This window comes from Amphiura filiformis, chromosome 17, assembly GCF_039555335.1.
Source record: "Amphiura filiformis chromosome 17, Afil_fr2py, whole genome shotgun sequence".
NCBI lineage: Eukaryota > Metazoa > Echinodermata > Ophiuroidea > Amphilepidida > Amphiuridae > Amphiura > Amphiura filiformis.
Genome location: NC_092644.1, coordinates 45,672,428 through 45,692,494, shown reverse-complemented (window position 1 = coordinate 45,692,494; position 20,067 = coordinate 45,672,428). Strand labels below are relative to the sequence as shown.

General features: G+C 33.4%; 1 protein-coding gene across 2 annotated transcripts in view; it reads left to right on the top strand.

Annotated features, from left to right (window-relative positions):
- Positions 1–20,067, top strand: part of LOC140137873 (short transient receptor potential channel 4-like) — a 186,653-nt gene that overhangs the window by 61,671 nt on the left and 104,915 nt on the right. The window contains exon 1 of one of the 2 annotated variants that reach the window (XM_072159676.1): positions 16,293–16,546. The exons of the other annotated variant lie outside the window; for it this stretch is intronic. The gene's annotated coding sequence lies outside the window, so the exon portion shown is untranslated. Of the gene's footprint in view, positions 1–16,292; positions 16,547–20,067 lie in introns of those variants that run through there. 2 annotated transcript variants of the gene reach the window in all.

The following is a 20,067-nucleotide window of genomic DNA, read 5'->3' as shown; positions in this document are numbered from 1 at the left end:
AACATTTAAATGTCAGGTTATATAAATGTCATGGAAACGTTTTTAAAACGTTATTGAAAATATTTTGGGCAAACATTTTTCGCAAAATATTTTTTCAACTCCAAAATAACATTCTGTTTAGAATGTTTTGTATCAAGTTTTCAAGAATGTTTTTGGAATATTATTAAAACGTTTTATACCCTTTATATAACCCGACATTTAAACGTTTTCTGTAAAACATTTTTGTTTGCTGAGCAGTAGATTATCATAAAAATGTTTTTTAAGGTTATGAAAACGTTTTATACTTTTAATATAGCCTTTATATAACCCGACATTTAAACGTTTTCTGACAACCTTTTATAACCTTTTGCGAATGATGTCGAAAACGTTTTGTGTTTGCTGGGGTGATGAATTATGTTTGTTTGTTTTTAAACCTATAGGCGAGTTGGATGGTAGGAGCCACATTTTCCAGCTTTAGCCATCTAACTAAAACAACTGCAGTGTACTTCTTTTAATACATTGATATTTTAGAAAGTGAGTCAAGGATGCCAATAATCTTATTCACACAAAAATAACAAATGACCTCGTACTACATAACATGTGTTATATTTTTGTATTCTTAATCATTGACCAAAAATGTCACGGATTTTGAATTTCTCTTGTGACGGAATTCAATATTTAGAGGTTTCAGTTATTAATCTTGTAGTAATAAATGATGCGCAAAGATTGATGATGATTTATGCAGACGCATAGCTACATGGATCTCCGTAAGTGGCAAATAAATTGGTCAGTCTAGATAGACGGCCAAACTAACATTAAATTCCTCAGCAGTGAAGGATGCTTTCTGATGTGGCAAAAATAACATTGTCATCTGTTTTCATTAAATAGGTGTATTATATTGCGATATGACAAAGTAGCGTATTTTGATACCAGAAAAATACAACAATTAAGTTTACGAATTTAAAAAGAACATTTTTATTTCATCTACCGAGTAAACAAGGAAAGGTGCTACATTCCGAAAGCTAATTTCCGCTTTGAGTAATAGTTACAATTTTCTTCAACATTTTAATTTGTTTTCAGAGCTATTCTGGGGCCAGTAAAACGGCAAGTGAATATATATATATACGACCAAAAGACACGCATTTATGAGTACAATTAATTAGACAACAAATACTACTACTACTACTACTACTACCGCTGTTTTGTCAATTTTTAACCCTCTCATTTTATATTTAATTCTATTTAATTCACGCAGTTTCCATTACGTTACTATTAAGCTTAAAGACCGAATCAAAAGTAGGTCCCGTACACTCATATTAAACTCAATCAGGCGAAATATTTATAGTCCACGATTATCATCAGAATAGACACATTTTCATAAATTGCCGTTACCACGATGATGGACATAAGAGGATAAGGTAAAAAACGAGATTTTATAGCTAAATCGCATTGCATTTTAAAATATTCAACACACACTGTAAGTAATTGTCTTTAATGGTATTTAAATGCTGACTCGTGCTAGCACTAGACATCAAGCACCAATATTAATGAAATTTCCATTTACATATTTATGATCTTGATAACATTGTTTCACTATTTGAAATGAATCTTAAATTTTACAAGCAGACTTTGTATTTTCCTACTTTGTGCTACTTTGATTGGAGGATTGCCCTCTTCAAGTACTTTGTAGACAGACAGGAAATGACAGCGAATTAATTATGGATACATACATCGATAATCAAGGCAACGGAATTGTTACTGCGTGGATTAGACTATATCTAACATATAAAAATGTGATACATTACCTACAATCTTGGAAAAAAGTACTTGGAACACTTGGTACACTTAATCGTTTATTCCGGTGCAGAATTTGCAATGATCATTGAATTGACGTGTATTTTGTTTATGAACAATGATTTACCCTTTCCGTCTCCCTATCAATCAATGTTGGAACACTCTGGAAAAATGCTGGCATTTCCCAACATTGTACGGGGGAAAGCCGTTCTTGACACAAAGGCTTTGCAGACTTATTTCCAAGATTGTAGTTATTATGGACACTGGCGTGGCCAAACGGAGGGTTAGGGGCTGGGGTGGTAGGGTAAGTGGTGAGAGGGTGCTGTTAGTCTGTGGTCAATGTCGCCACATACCAGTAAAAATTATCTGATTGATGGTCTGTTTAAAACCGAATTTACTTCAATTTGTCTTGCTTAATTCTGTCCCTATAATTGTACATTTTCTCGAGCAATTTCCATGCTTAAGTCATATTTTGGAAGACGCCATTTTCAACAAGTATGCCTTTTAATAAACATCCATTTTGATAGTCTGTAGCTAGATTTGTCTACGTTGCAAATTATCTATAATTGCTATCAGTCTACATTTTGTTACACAAGCAGTATTTAGTTTCTGTTTGGTTTTATATTTTACACTGATAGAAATCCTATTTCAGTGTTTGCGAGAAGAACATAAATAATGTTTCCTGAACCTGTTCCAGATTCCAATTTGATTTGTTTTCATCCAATCACAATTACAAAGTAAAAGTTCAGCAGCGTTCAATGAATGATTTACTCAAAATATAGGCCGTACAAGCAGAACGGAACCAAACTGAACGTGTTATCATCACGAAAGTGTTAAATAAGATCAACACTCACGAAGAATGCACAACGCAGAAAACAGAAGCAATCAACTCATTTGTGTGCAAACAAAATTGCTTGATGACGCATAAAAAGGTGACATGCAGAGGGGAATCCTTTAAAGAAACATCCTTTTTACATTATTGTATATGTTCTTGTATGATTCTTAGTTTGTTTGTTTCAGAATGCACACCCTCTAAGTCGATTGCGGGTATTACACCCGCTTTATTGTACGCCTTATAGATTTCTTGAAAGTACATTATTAAGTATCTCTTATAATTTGCTAAGTTAAACGTAAATTATATTTTTTTTTTAAATGAAGTTAGTTTCCGTGTTAGCGACAATATATAAAATTGGCGGAAGCTTTAGTTTTTGAAGTTAGTGTATTGCCTTTAGTAAGTCAATAACACTTTCATTTTTATATACCTCGGAAATAGCTTTTATCAATTTAAGGTAAATGGACATTTTTGATTGAAGGAATCATAGTAATAAAAGAGAAAACGTCCGCCTGAAGCAACGTCTTGAAATCCATACACAAATATCGCATGGGACAGTATACAAATAAGAGTTAATCGATGTCTGCCAACGGCACCCTATAGACGAGGTTTGATATAAGGTACCGTACACTAAATGTCTGCACCCTTCAACCCCCTTTTACTACCTGTATATCTGGTCATTGACTGTGTTTTCTTATATTTTCTCTTGAAAGAAAAAATCTCTTGGGATGCGCTATATGGTATAGTAAATTGTCTATAGTCTCATTTAAATCACCAGTATCGTAAACATTAGTAAAGTTATCATACATGTTAGATAACTTTATTATTGTAACACCCGAAGATGTGCCAAAACATGATAAATGACATGACCGAAAAATGACATTGTGTGTTTATGAACCCTCACATTTACCAGCTTGCGAATAGTTTGGATTGGCTGGAATAGTTCAACGTAATGCACAGTGTAAAGATCAAGATAAGAAAAATGTTCTTTTAAAGAGTAATGTTTAAATGTATCTGCTTTTGTACCACCGACATGCGGGTGGAGAGAATGGTCACACTTTTTAAATATGAATAAGCAGAATAATTGTATTATATTAATAAGTTGTTATCAGAAAAGACTTACAATTGAATATATGAATACAAAACCCACCCAAGTCCATACTTAAGCCAAATTGAGTTAAGCATGGGAAAGTGTTGCTATACATAGGCCTGTCTTATGTATGAAAGAACAACTCAAATTCATCCTCTGTGTCTATTGAGCATGTGAAATATAGCATGTATGAAAGAATCAACCCAAGTCCATGATTTGAGTCTTGTAACACATTGATTGAAATCTGATATGTATAAAAGTCCACTTGTAACACATTCATTGCTGGAGAGTGACTTTTGAAAAAAAAAATGGGTTTAATCAAAGAAAGTGTGTGGTTTATATTACATGGCAGAATGCTTATCAACATTATACATAACTGTGTGCTTTATTATTTATTATCTTACTAGTGGTAATCTCATTCAAACATTATTGTCTTTGTATATGATTCAAAAAACCACCCAAGTCCAGAATTTAAAATGAACCCCACGAAGTCCCTGAAATGCTAATCGTCATACCTAATACAGTTTAACCCACCTATTTGAACGTAAAACTTACCATATTGACCAGGTAAATCTAACTGAAGGAATTAAAATAATACACAGGTTTTTTTCTCAAAATCACTTCCCATGGACTTGGGTGGGTTTTGGATTCATGTATTCAATTGCGCATCAGAGGGAGAAGTGATGATGTAAAATTGTACAACGTATCCCTTCAAATGCATACCCCAGAAAAGGTGAAACACAGAAAGAAATGATAAATGGAATTTTTCTGGCAAGAACTGACAGAACGTTTTTGTTTTTTTAGTTACTTTTCCGCTCCGTGCGTACTTGTACGTTGCAATGAGCCATATGATCTGTTTAGTACGTCTAATTAAATGATGAAATTGTAATATAATGCAAAATAATTGGCATTTCAAATTCACTTAATATGAATAATTAATTAATTACTGGTAAAACACTACATCTTTTAGATACTTTCCTGCCGACATGTGCATTGTTTTGATATAACCAGCGAAATGTTTTGACATGCTGTATTCGTCTTTTTATCTTCTCCTTCTCCTTATAGTGTGCTGTTATTTATGGGTTTATGGGTAGTCAATTAAAGTACATCAAATTGAGAAAAGCTTTTAAAGTTAAAACAAAACACGATTTTGAACATATTGTTTGACGAAAATACATGCACATACGCAATACATTTACCTTGTCCATTCCTTTTGAAACATTTATAGCTACATAATGCTCAGGACTTTAGGATGGTAACACATCACGGATAAACACAACATTCTTTCATCAGACAAAGTTCACGTTCGCAGGTAAACTAAGATAACTCACAACGTTTGCCGGCTTTCATCAAAACTTAAGCTGTAATATTAACGCTATGATAGCCTATATTACTGTCAGGATATGTTTGTTCATTAAAGAGAACAAAGTACGGGAATACTAACCCAGCAAACACAAAAACGTTTTTAAAACGTTTTCAATAAGTTATATTTTGGGTTTTGGTTTAGGTAAAAACGTTTTAATAACATTAAAATGTCGGGTTATATAAAGGTCATGAAATCGTTTTAAAACGTTTTGTATGAAAACACACTACAACAATATTTTTAAAATGTTTTCGAAATGTCATTGTAAACTATTTTTGCAAACATTTTTGGCCAAATATTTTGTCAACACTTAAATAACATTATGTTAAAATATTTGCACCCAGCAAACACAGAAATGTTCTTAAAATGTTTTTTACAAAACGTTTTAATAACATTTAAATGTCGGGTTATATAAAGGTCGTAAAAACGTTATTGTAAATATTTTGGGCAAGCATTTTTTGCAAAATATTTTTCAACCCCAAAATAACATTCTGTTTAGAATGATTTGTACCAAGTTTTCAAAAATGTTTTTGGAATGTTATCAAAACGTTTTATACCCTTTATATAACCCGACATCTAAATGTTTTCTGTAAAACATTTGTGTTTGCTGTGCAGTAACATTACCAACAAATGTTATTTAATGTTATGAAAACGTTTTATACCATTAATGTACCCTTTATATAACCCGACATTTAAACGTTTTCTGACAACCTTTTATAACCTTTTGCGAATGATGTCGAAAACGTTTTGTGTTTGCTGGGAAGTAGCCTATCATATACCTAGTATAGATAGATCGCCATGCCTGGAGATCGTTGTACTTGTGTGACCTTGAAACCCAATACTGTATTTAGCAGTCAGGCGTAACGAACGTTCAATTGATATTAACACAGCCTCTGTGTTTTCAGATTCTCCTGTCATGTCATTGAATAGCCCCTATCGAGATGCACCGATTTTAGACTACTGAAGGTTTCTTTTTCCATTTAGTATTAAATTCCCAAGTAATTGAATCGGAATTTGAGCAATAAGGGGATTGCACTTAACGGTCAAAGGTGGGGAGCAATATGCTCGTTGTATTCTAAAGATCACAGTACTACACATGATGGTCCAATCCTTTGAAAGCGATGCGACAATTTAATATCTTCTCTTCTTCTAGTAAATAGCTTTTTGTATCGTCATTATTGAATTGCCAGACGTCCTTTGAGATAATCTACGCCCCTTTAATAGGCTTGCTCACAGTATGAAATGTTTCCTCAACCCTTCCCGCACGGTATGAAAAGTTATCCTTTAGTTAATGTTCCTCATACATACGATTATTCTTACGACATTTGCGTGCTTTGGTCATATTCAAGATCATTTTCAGAAACGATATAATCCATCTCCCTGCAAGCGTAATTTAGTCTTTAAGGTGAAAGTGTACGCCTGCTGCTAGCTAAGAGCGACATATTACCAGTAAATGAATTTGCCTGTAACATCATACACAAAAAGATCCGATCACGCTAATTGGCTACAAATCTTTCCTAATGCTCGCTAGAAATTGAAGTATGAATTTGCCTTCACAATTGGGCCTCTCCGTAGTTCGTGATCTTTACCTTCAAAATGCACTCTGTCAATACATTAAATCCGTTGTAATCAGAGCTACTCCATACTGGATTTAATGATACAATTGACTGGAGTACGTGAGTAATTTTGATTGACTGGGATAGGGTATGTTGTATTTGAAAATAGATTGAAACGTGGTTGCATGAATTCTATCGGTCATAATGATAACAAATCACATTATTATCGGAAATTGAATTTCAAAAGGGTAATCTGAGTAAATGCACGACATTATTTTATGTAGACTTTGTGACTATTCCAACAATAATTACCCAATACGTTAATTAGTATAGGCTACCGATACAATTCGATCAATATTTGTTCATGAGACAGATCTGTCAAAGTAAATATAATTTTATTCCGATCTCACGGATTTTTTCTTTGATATCTAAAATGAAAACCAAATCTGAGTTGGGATACATCTTTGGAATTTCTCTTTATTATGCATTTCATCTCAAGCAGGTGCACAAATAAGATTTGACATAGGTCTACATATTTATGCTCCTATTTATACAGATTCCACAATCATCATTTTATCATAAACAAAACGGTGCACAATATTGCATTTTTACGAGACCAAATGTTGTAAAAATATTAAACATTGCCATAAGAAGAATCTCTGGCCTTGGAGAATTGTCGATAACTATATTGATGAGTGCTAGATTTGATTACTTTGATTAATAAAGAAAATTATGACTTGTACTAGGCCCGGGTACTAGGTTTTAGACTTGGAAGTATACAGATTAGTTTGGACAAAAGCAAAACCGATAAATCTGGTATCAATTGACTACAACCTTTTGATAAAGCCGCCGGTGTGTCCATTTCTTGTCTGTTTCCGTTGGTCATTTTGTTGTCAAAGTTATACCAAGAATCCTTTGTTAAGCACGATATTGTTATCATCTGCAGGGCCTATTATAATTGGACGCTGAGAAGCACAATATGGACATAATTTGCCTTGCTGGCTTAGATGACCTTTAAGGGCAATTTGGGGAAGGTTCATGAATCAACCTAGTTTGGAGATTGGCAGTTTCATTTCAAGATTAATGACCATGGCGATGTGAATGCAATTGCATACAATTATGGTAAAACGAAGTATGTATTAGATTATGCACAAGTATAAATACATTTTTGTCCCAATATTTGATGTGTCCATACTCCATTCTCTTCAGTAATAAAAGCTAAGGCCGTTCACACACTTACAATGATTTAAGTTATTCATTTAAGTTATTCATTATTCATTGTGTGCAATCCTTATAATGTAACTAGCAGCTGTACAACACACTTCACATTCCACTAACACAATTCGCCGTCCACGTTCAGTCTGCATTACAAAGAACACAATTTTACAATACCACTTATCTGCTATCAGATAACTATACTTATTAGGGTTTTGTAACTACCATCTATATAAGAGCAACTGTTTTGAGCAAGATACTTTTACCAGTTCCTGAAAGAATATTTTCATACTACACCTATAAAGCCATCATTTGAAATACCAGATGTGAAGATTCTAAATACTATTATTTTGGTACGGGAGCTCCGTGCTAACATATGTTTCTGTCACAACATTTTCATGGAAAATTAGAATTATCAAGTATATAATGGCGTTAACTGGTACAACATTATCTGAGTGCAGTGTCGTGTCTACATGTAAACTAAACATTTTACGATTGCAGGTCTATAGTCCGAATTGTCATTAGTCTGAAACCCCTAATCCTTATCCTAACCCTAAACTTCACCCTAACCCTATTAAGAGAAGATATCAAATTTTCACATCGCTTCCGAAGCATCGGTTCATCTGCATGCGTAGTACTGTAATATTGGGAATTCGCTGTAGACTAGAAGTAGTGTTGTAACAGGATTAATTACCATAGCAACGGGTTTACACTATTTTTGAATGTATCACCCTGCGCTATAGTCAGGATGCACTCATCACCTGTGTATACAATACCGCTCTTTTCAAAGACACTGGTCTTACAGGTGCGACTGAAACATACAATGGACTCGGCATAATGTAAAATTTCTAAATAATTAAGATCCCGATCTTTATCGCTGTTCTTTAACAGCGTAGCAACTAGTGCAGAGAAATACATTCAAATATTAATCCTGTTATATCACTACTTCTACAGCGAATACCTACGGGTATATTGCACTCCACCTATGACCGGTAAGTGCATTTCCCTTATTGCTCAAATTCCGATTCAATTTACTCGGGAATTTAATACTAAATGGAAAAGAAACCTTCAGTAGTCTAAAATCGTTGCATCTCGATGGGGGCTATTCAATGACATGACAGGAGAATCTGAAAACTCAGAGACTGTTTTAACATCAATTGAACGTTCATCATGCTTGACTGCTAAATACAGTATTGGGTTTCAAGGTCACACAAGTACAACGATCTCCAGGCATGGCGATCTATCTATAATAGGTACATGGGTACTTCATATTATTCTCGAACTTTATTATCTTTAATGAACAAACATATCCTGAAAGTAAAATATGCCATCATAGCTAAACATCGTACTAAAGCTTTCGCACTATAGCCACCAAGTTTTGTAAGTTATCATAGTTTGCGAACGTGGACTTGGTTGAACAAAAACTCAACAACAACGTGTCCAAAAACGTGTTTTGTATTTCAAAAGCTTTTCTCAATTTGATGTATTTTCATTGACTACCCATAAACCGATATATAGCAGCAGACTATGAAGGCTAGTCGAAAAAATTTGCTTCACAAAGCCCGTAAAAATGTAAAAATGTTTTTGCGGCAGTAAAACATTTGAAAGAAACGCAGTGTTTTTCCATTATTTGCTTTAAAAATATAAAGAACAAAATAACATGAAAGAAAAAATGCCTCCTGATATTATTACAATTTGTGTATCATTTTGAAGCATTTTAAATGAAATGTGTATTTCCATTTTGAACAAGAGACAAATTTAAAAAATCTTTCATTTATGAATAAAACTGGTAACGCACCTTTTTGATGCGGATGCTAGACAACAAAAGAATTAAGGTACCAGTTATTGTCACCCCTGTGTATATATATGTGACATGTCATGTCAAAAGGAGACACTTTTGGGCAGGTTATCAATTTTGAGGTTTTTACATATTGTGAATATAGAGATATTTTGCTCCACAACGCCGTTTTCCCCAGTGAAATTAGACATTCCTAAGCGAAGATATTGAATTCGTAAGTTATGGTATTATAAAATTGGAAATTGAGATATCGACCTTTAAAAATATTATTGACAATGTTGAGTGTAGGAATTACCTTGGAAATATGTCTCAAAAATACAAGATGCCAGTTATATTCCGGTCTGAATCTATCAGACATTATTTTTAACATTAATAACATCATAAATTCGCAACAAACCCAAATTGTGAAAAAATCACACACCGGCAGATTTTCGGCTATTTCTCCATTTACGATCCTGCCCAAAAGTATCTCCTTTTGACATGACACGTCACATATATACTAGAGAAAAACAGATGTATCATAATTCGAACATGCCGCCAATAATTGTATCTTTAAGCGTGGATTTATTTATTGAAATCGGTCAAGATATAAAGACACGGTGATCTAAAATCCCAAGGATTGAAAAAAAGTTGCAGATTGTTCAAAAGTTGGAGATTGTTCCATTGGATGTCCTGCTGATTTTTACACAAAGAAGAGAACTAGCGCTGTGTTTTCCATTGATTAGAACATTAAAATGCAACTTCCGATTTCTTCCCTTCCTGGTTTTTGATGACAGGGTCTCTTTAATTCTCAACCGATTTCAAAAATGAATTCTTCAATCAGAAGTAAATGGTACAAGTATTGGTGTTAGTTTCAGATTTGACATATTTGTCTTTGTTTATAATATGCATGGGTGGGCATAACTGGTATCTTAATTCTTTTGCTCTCTGTATAACATTATAGTTCTATGGATTTGCTATGAGCCTTAAAATAATCAATCAAAACTTAAAGAAAATACACATTTCATAAACCATTGAAATTGAAACAAAACAATTTTGGGATCACCTTGTAGAATAATGGAAACAAAACAAAACAAAAATAGAGAGAAGTATAATAATTAAACAGCAACAATTGTTACTACCTAAGCTAAATTGTGCCTTTACTGTTAAAAAAAAAGTAATATATTTTGTTTGTAGGCCACATTCACAACAAGTCATGGCCACAATACGAAACCATTAATCACAAATAGCAAACGTTTTGTGGGTTCACTTTATACTCTTTTCAACTTATTGGAGTTCATCTTGTTCTACGCTACAATATTCTACTTCTATTTCAGTCATTAGAATAAAATGCAACACAAGTTATTCTGAGAAATCTATAGTAGTATGTCTTCTGTTCGTTCGTTGTATAACGTTACATACACTTTGCCCTGGCGAAGATAGATGAGTTATGTATACTTTAAATCTCAAAAACACTTCAGTATTTCCATGTTACACATTTTCTTGTGATGATTTATACAGGGTTGCATAGTCTATGACACATGACCGACTTTTAAGATGATGAGGTACGACTAATAATAATTTAACTACTAGTATTAAAACCAACTAAATACGGCTATATTTAATACCGAATTAAAAAAAAGACTAGTTTGCGTCTGACGTCAGGATGTGCAATGTGATTGGTTGCTGACCTGCGCAGTACAGCATTTTTGGTATGGTTGACAGGACGTCAGATGCAAATTAGTCTTTCTAATTCGGTCTTCAATTATAAAACGTGTTTTTTTTTACAATTGAAAGGGACCAAAATGTAGATGTATTTCGATAATAAAGTCTGCACAAAAAGTAACTCAGCTGTTATATATACGCCTATAGATTCAGAACTAATAATTGTTTTCACAATATTTCAACATAAAAAGAAGGATGATTTATTTACGTGAATTTTGATACCCCATTTGTCCAATTTTGTTCAATATTGACAATACAGCAGTGTTTTGAAAGAAAAATACCCCAATTTAAAAGTTGCAGTTATTTGTATTAATTTGAAGTAAGCGCAAAGATAATGGCGGGCTTTACGTGTTTACAGTGCTGGCATTATAACCTTTGATCGCTGTAAACTGCAACTTTAAAATTCGGGTTTTTTTCTGTAAAAGCACTACTGTGTTGTTAATATTGAACGACATTTGACGAATGGGGTATCAAAATGCGTGTAAATAAATCATCCTTCTCGCTATGTTAAAATATTGTGAAAACAATTATTTGTTCTGAATCTATAGGCGTATTTATAACAGTTACTTTTTGTGCAGACTTTAGAACAAATCACAAATATATTCGAAAAATACGGACATTCAAATATTGTGAACATTATGATACGTGTCAAGGATACATTTTTATTTAATTCCATTACATCATATCCATTTTGGTGCATGTAATAAAAACAAATCTCGTTTATTGGCCTACAAAAGGGCAATTGCTCATCGCGGCAGCTGAAATAGATATATACACCCTTGCAGTGTTACTTCCAATATGTTAGACAACTAAATCACACTTGCGCGTGTTGACGAAACAGTCTGCATTCCAAACAACCCTCGGACCCGCAATATACAAAGGTGGTCATACATATTTGCGGCGAGTTATTCTAAAGTCTTGTCATTGCGATGCATTAAGATTCATATTGACTTGTAATACAAACTGTCATATCTGGCTTAGTGTTGCTTCAATGGCATAATACGAGTTGACAGAAGTGACAAAATGTATCACATTCATGATTATGGGCTATTTAGTAACTTTAAAAGTTACATTCGCACATCGTAAGGGTGTATAATAAACACATTTTAAATCAACAAATTTACATGGACCCCGGTATGGAAATAATTTGATTTTTGGTTATCAAAGAAAATTTTACATTACTTAAACGGTAACATGAGGCAGGTGTATCTTGTCTTGAAAACTGTTTTTGTTTGTCAAAGTTAAATCTCGATTTTCTCAGATGTTGTTAATAATGCTGATCCTTTCGATTTGGTCAGAGATATAATTATTAGTTGTAGTATGCTGTATTCATGGTTTGTAAAAATCACTGTAAAATTTGCTGATACTTTCAAAGACCGCTTTTGGTTGTCCAAAGCTGACAAGTAGAGTAACACTCCAGCAAACACAAAGCGTTTTCGACATCGCAAAAGGTTATAAAGTTTGTCAGATCACATTTAAATGTCGGGTATATAAAGGGTATATAAAGGGTTTTAAACGTTTTCATAACATAAAAATAAAAAATTTTGATACCCTAATGCAAATATATGTTGACAAAAGTATTTGACAAAAAATGTTTGCAAAAAATAGTTTACAATAATATTTTGAAAACATTTAGAAATATTGTTGCAATGTGTTTTCATACGTTTTCACGACCTTTATATAATCCGACATTTAATGTTTTAAAAACGTTTTTACCTAAACCGAGCCCCAAAATATAACTTGTTCAAAACGCTTTTGCGTTTTCTGGGGCAATATATCATTCGTTGTAATATGTATAAAGCACAACATATTCTAGTCGAACAAATTTCACGTTTGCAATTGAAATAAGAGACTTGTAATGCTTTTTGTACCATTTAAGATAATCATTATTTTAAATATGATACATATTGGGAAAAGCGTCACACCTTCGAGATCATAGTACTTATGTGACCTTGAAAACATTACTGTATTAATTATAAATCCAAATCTGTATTTATCATTCAAAAATATCAGTCTCTGTGTTTGCAGATTCTCCTTTCATATCTTTAAATAGCTATTAACGATTTAAAAAACTAAAAGTTTTTTTCTAGTTAGTAAATTCCTGAGTAAGCTGAATGGGAATCCGAATGATAGGCGATTAATAACGGTCAAAGTTTGAGAGCATAATGCTGGTGGGTATTCACATGTTCACAGTATATTTCTGATGATTGACCGATCCAAAGTTGATATATTATTTTCTTCTACAAAATGTTTTTGTATCGTCATTATCGAATTGTAATACGTCATTTTGAAGTAAGCTTAACCACTTTAATAGGCTTACTCACAGTATGAAATGTTTCCCCAATCCTTCCCACAAGGTATGAAAAGTTATCGTTCATGCGCCGGGTCACCAAGTTAATGAGTATTAAACTCATACAGAGCATGAGAGATTATTTTTACGACATTTGCGTGCTTGCAGCTTATTCAGTTTTCACGACTGATATATTTGCCTGGGCTGTAAGATGAGACATAAAAAAGAATACATTGCGATAATTGGTTACAAACCTTTCCTAATGTTCGCTAGAGACACAAGTATGAATTCATCTTCAAAATTTTGCCTTCTTGTAGTTCGTGATCTTTACCATCCAAATGCACTAAGTAAATGCATGAAATCGGCTGTAATCATAATCAGACCTACTCCATGCCGGATTAAATGATTGACTGGAGTACGCGACTGAGTAATTTAGTCCGCTGGATAGGTTCTGGGATATGTTATGCTGTATGTGAATTTTAAATCGATCGAAATGCGGTTACATGAATTCCATTGGTCATAATGATAACAAATCACATTATTATCTGAAATTGAATTTTCAAAAGGGTAATTAGAGTAAATACTCGACATTATTGTATGTAGACTCTATGACTATTTCAACAATAATAATAACCCAATACATTAATTGGTATAGACTACCGATATAATTCGATAAAGTTTTGTTCGGGAAATGAAAATCCGTCAAAGTAAACGTGACTTTACCTCGGCGATCATACATAATTGTATACACTAAATATCGCAAAGACGTACTTTAACTTGGGTTACAACTTATTCTGTATCATCTAATTAAGATTTGGTACACATTTGCTTGAACTGATGTCACAGCAACTACGGTATTTGTTATAAACAATGATAATGGGTGACAAGTTTAACAATACTGCGTGTTGACAAAAGCATGCAGACTCTGATTTCAAGATTTGTTCTGATCGAAGACAACAGTAGCCTTATAACAGAGTGTTGTAAGTTAAATATAAATTGACAATAGTAGGGGTAGACAAACGTTAAATTAAGGTTTCAAGCTGTTATCAATTGACTACGGCCTTTGGAGATTTCGCCGGTATTTCAAGTGTATCCATTTCTTGTCTGCTTGCGTTGAATATCGATAGATCAGATAGTTCATAAGCATCCCTTCGTCAAAAGTCATTTGATTAACATCTGCAGGGTCTATTATAACTGGACGGTGCCTGAAAAACACAATAATGGACATATACTTGCCTTGATAGCTTAGATGAGTCTTTAAGGGCGTTTTGGTGAAGGTTCATAAATCAACCCAGTTTGGATATTGGTATTTTGATTTCAAGATTAATGGCCCGCTGCAATGGGAATGAGATTAACATTGTGTTTATAACATTAATTTATTAACCTATATTTGGTTAACAAGCTATCACTACAGTTCCCTATTGTCTTTGTTTTGCTTTAATTGTGTAATTTAATTTATTCAGAGGGTGCAACATCTACAGGCTCTGCTTACCGTTGTACCTCTTTTTGTTTGCTTCCGTTTTTTGCGTTGGTATTGAAAATGACTGGTTCACCTCTCTCTGAAGCACATACAGGGTGTCCCTGAAAGAACTGTATCGTCTGAAACTTAATTGTTTAAGTATTTTAACGTCATAACTAAACATAACTAAATAAATAGTGTGGTTGTGAAAATAAATCAGCTATTACATATTCTTTGAGTTTTGACAATTGACCACACCATTCGTGAAATATAAGAATTTTACGAAACTCCCTCATTTTCAAAGCTTTCCACGGATTCAAATATTAATCGATGATCTGTATTCGGATTGCTGATCACTGCGCATCATTAGCGCACGAGGCGTCTATTGTCATTGACAGATATTTAACTCCATAGAACGGGCTGAAAATAAGGTAGTTTCGTAAAATTCTTTTATTTCAAAAACGGATCAAAATTGTCAATATTCAAAAAGTATGTAATAACTGATATATTTCTCAACCACATCAGCTTTTTAGTTCTATTTGGTTTATGCGTTAAAATACCCAAAAAATTCAGTTTTCGACGATACAGTTCAGGGACACCCTGTAGACGACCAACACAAAAAATCTGCCAATTGAAAACATTTTACCCTTCCTATCTTTTATACCCATCTCTCAACTTGTATTCACCTGCAACTGTGGATGTTGGCAAGGATACACTTCGTATAAATGCAGACACATTCTATCCGAGGAAGTTTTTGTGTTGCCGAAAGCCACCAAAGCATATAAAACACGTAAAAAACTATTTTAGACCATGCGTTTGGGATGTGCTCAGAGTATGTGTTCCGGGTATGTGTGCACACACGACTCAATAATTGTCTACTTGGTAAAGTTGTGTCCGTGTGTTCAATTTTTGTGTGAACACCACCTATAAACAGTGTGCATGTGGTTTTGACTTGGGTTCATGCTTCTTTTGTTTATTTCTCCTTTTCTTTCCTTTTCAATGTAAAAGATTGATAACGGTAGTTAAAGTTTTGACATAATGTGATTTCGTAACTAAAAATCTATTGTACCCAGTCAGCATGAGTAAAAAGTATTCAATTCATGTGATTATTGAACTCTATTAATCTATTGGTGCGAGTCATATAGCCGTGTAAAAGTCATTCCAGCAATACATTTATTTTAGGAACCTGTTACTATCCAAATCTTTATCCAATAGGTAATGTGACACGCCATGTCATCAGCTACCAAGATTATTGTTATTGAGCTTTCTGGTACTCATTTAGTGTGGAAAAGTCGATGTTCTTTCCAAGTTTATGAGGCTAATTAGCTGCAAAGATTTGATACATATCGTAGGAAATATCCAGGATCGATACAGGGACAAGACTTGTAAGTTGTGAAAATTGGGAGTACATGTGCAGTCTGAGTTTGTTTCGGAAGGACTTGTAGGGCAAACTTGAAGAATCAGAGGTATGTTGAAGAAATAAACTTTCGATTTATATTATTCTTGATAACAAAATGCACCCGTGATGTCTGTATGTAGACCTATATCTAACAAGTGTTTACATGTCACGTATAAAGTCGGCAAAATACATGATTGGGCCAGTATGATTGTAATATTCTACACCCTGATACGCTATTATCTTTACTTCGATCAAGATATATGCTTACAATTACCAAGTTATATCAATCATGTATTTTGCCCACTTTAAACGTGACATGTAAACACTTGTTAGATATAGGTCTACATACAGACATCACGGGGGGCATCCGAGTATAATAGTTGATAGTTAATTGGCGTGATTTGACTTTCAAAAATGACCTTGAATTCAAAATATTTGGACAATTTGCCTTTGGATTTTGCACATACACCAACATCCTTAGCAAGGACTTGACCTTAAATATTTTGTTCTGAAAATTAAGACTAGGCTTTCTGTTGTGTAGCAGAAACATTGTCATTGAGTAGCTTCGAGTGTACCATAAAGATAAAACATCTGGAAAGATAATGCTGGCTTTTGGTAATTACTATACACGATCCTACCTATACTTTGGAAGTAGGTAAAGACAAAAGAATAGATTAAGCCAAAGTATAGATTTAGGGTAAATCTGGTATCATTTAATTGACTACAATCTTTGATGATACCGCTGGCAGTTTCAATGTGTCCATTTCTTGTCTGCTTGCGTTGGTCGGCAAAGTTCAAAATGTCATGAAAAAAATCTCCTAAGAATCCCATGGTCAGCACGCCGTCATTATTATCTACGGGGCCTGATATAATTGATCGCTGAGAAACACAACATGCACATACTTGTTTTGGTAGCTCTGATGAACCTTTAAGGGCGTTTCGGAGAAGGTTCATAAATCAACCTAGTTTGAAGATTGATATTTTGATTTCAAGATTTATGGTTCAGCCCGGCTGAGCCCGGAATGAGATTAACATTATTTTTAATTTGGTCACCGATTTATGGTGCAAAAGACATGACCACATTTTGACCACGTTAGTTTGGTAACATTATGTAAATATGACATATTCAGGCTTCAGCTTTTTATATGACACAAAGGTTTATGAGTGTGAATTAAGAACATAAACTCGTATTATAAGATAAGATAAGATAAGATAAGATAAGATAAGATAAGATAAGATAAGATAAGATCTTTATTACAAGCTTTATTACAACAAAAGAACAATTTAATAATTCTTTAAATACAAAATTAAGTTAAATCTTACAATTATAATTCTAATAAATACATACGCGTAGACGTAAACTTAATTAAGAAAAGCGATAGAAGAGTGATACAGTAATGCAAAATCTTTATAAAGGATTTGATTTCATTTATCTTCAGTCTAAATTTCTTTTTTTGTTTTGAGTTCAGTATCCACCCTTTTCTTTATATCTTGGTTTGTAAATCTTGTTAGTTAATCTTAAAGTAGCGCTTAACACAGATAAAAGTTTTGTTATTCACACTTTACCGAAATATATTATTAAAAATGTGAATAACAAAAAAGAATTAGTCTAAGAAAACGGTTACAATTAACAGGCTGAGAAAGATGACGGTTAATTCTATCACATATTGTACAATTTGAACTTGCTGCGAAAAGTTCGTCTACCTTATTATTATACAAATTATAAATACTGTAGTATACTTTGTATAATATCTAGTTTACTTTATCTCAAGTAATTCCGGCTCCCATGAACACACCTCGGTGGAGAGAGGTAGAAGAAGCAAAGTAACAAAAACGTGTTATTTATATCAAAAGAATGGGTCTATCATGTTTTAATGCAATAAATACTATTGTTATGTAAAGTTTATATACAAATATATTTGATGCCCTAATAATATGATGTGGTCATGCCCCAGTCCCAATATCCTATGGCAATAAACACGAAGGTCGTTACAGTGAAAGTGATTTGAATTATTAACTGTACTATTTATTGCTTACAGCTGAAAAACGCCCTTATCAACTTCACCTCCAACATCACTATTTGTCATCCACATTCAACTCTACCATCTAATAACATAACATCTATCATCCACATGACAATATACCATTTTGCAATACCAACTATTTATTTCGTATAGTTACAAAAAGGGGTTAAAATGTTGAGTATAAAGGTAATTGTCCACAGAAACTCTCACAACTTTGAATAAACAAATGATCACACAATACAACGAGTTTCCAAAAATATATGTTTTCATTCAGTCCATTGACCCGGTGATTGTTGAAATAATAGAATACCATCAACGATTTGTGGGGAAAATGCATAAAACCAAGAGTGTGGTTTTTAATTAAAAGGAAAAAAGGATGTTTCCAAATCATGTATATATATTATATTATGCTTGGTAAGACAAAATATGTTAAGTTTGTGACTATAGTTTATTCTATATGCATCTGGACAACCAAAGTAATGGGAGCAACTGCTTTATACAAGGTGCTCAAACCTCTTTCTGGAACACCGCCATTCTTTGCCTTACATGTGAAGTAACAAAAGAGTATCTGTAATTAATACGTTTATTTGACTTGAGTGAATTTTGATACTTTACAGCCTTCTCCTAATAAAAAATTAAAATGCTTTAGGTTGTGCCTTTGTAAGTAACGAAGCATACAGAGTTTTTGTTTGGGTGAGCTGATATATCTGAATATTCTAAGAATAAATACATCTTTAATAAGAGAAAAAAGTGAACGTAAAATTACCATTAACATTTATGTATTCTCGTTTTAAATTTTGATCAGAAAATTAAAATCTAACTATTTCGTATTTAAGTAATCCACCCAATATTCAAAAGAAAGTCAAACCAAAATAGGGAAGAGAAATAACATTTTTTACAGCAATGATTGCCGCAGCACCATGCTACAGTGATAAAGCGTGCTTTATTTGCGAAAAAGCAACACATCTGTTTGAACATGTAGGCCACATTCACAACATGTCATGGTCATGAAGCCATTGATCATATAGCAGACGTTACGTTAATTGTGGGTTCACTCTACACTCTTTTTACACTTTAGTTGAGTTCATCTTGTCGTACTTTATGGTGCCATCTAGTCATTGGTATTGAAATAAAACACAAGTTATCCTGAGAAATCTATAGCAATAAGCCTTGTATTTGATCGTTGTATAAAGTTACACACACTTTGCCCTTACGAAAACAGATGAGTTACGTATACTTTAAATCTCAAAAATGCCTCCGTATGTCTACATTACACGTTTTTCTACGATGAGTAGGATCACATAGACTGTGACAAGTGACCGACTTTTACGATGACGTAGTATTCTAATCACGGTACTAGTATTTAGAACTGATCCAAGAGGTCGAAAAGTTGACAAAAAGTAAATGATTATACAGATTTTGCAAGATTCCGATATGAATTTATTAGGCGACCAGCTGACAACAACTTCTTCTATCACACCCGAATTTTTTTAATAAGTCTCTAGTAGTGATAAACTACCCAGCAAACACAAAACGTTTTCGACATCATTCGCAAAAGGCTGGA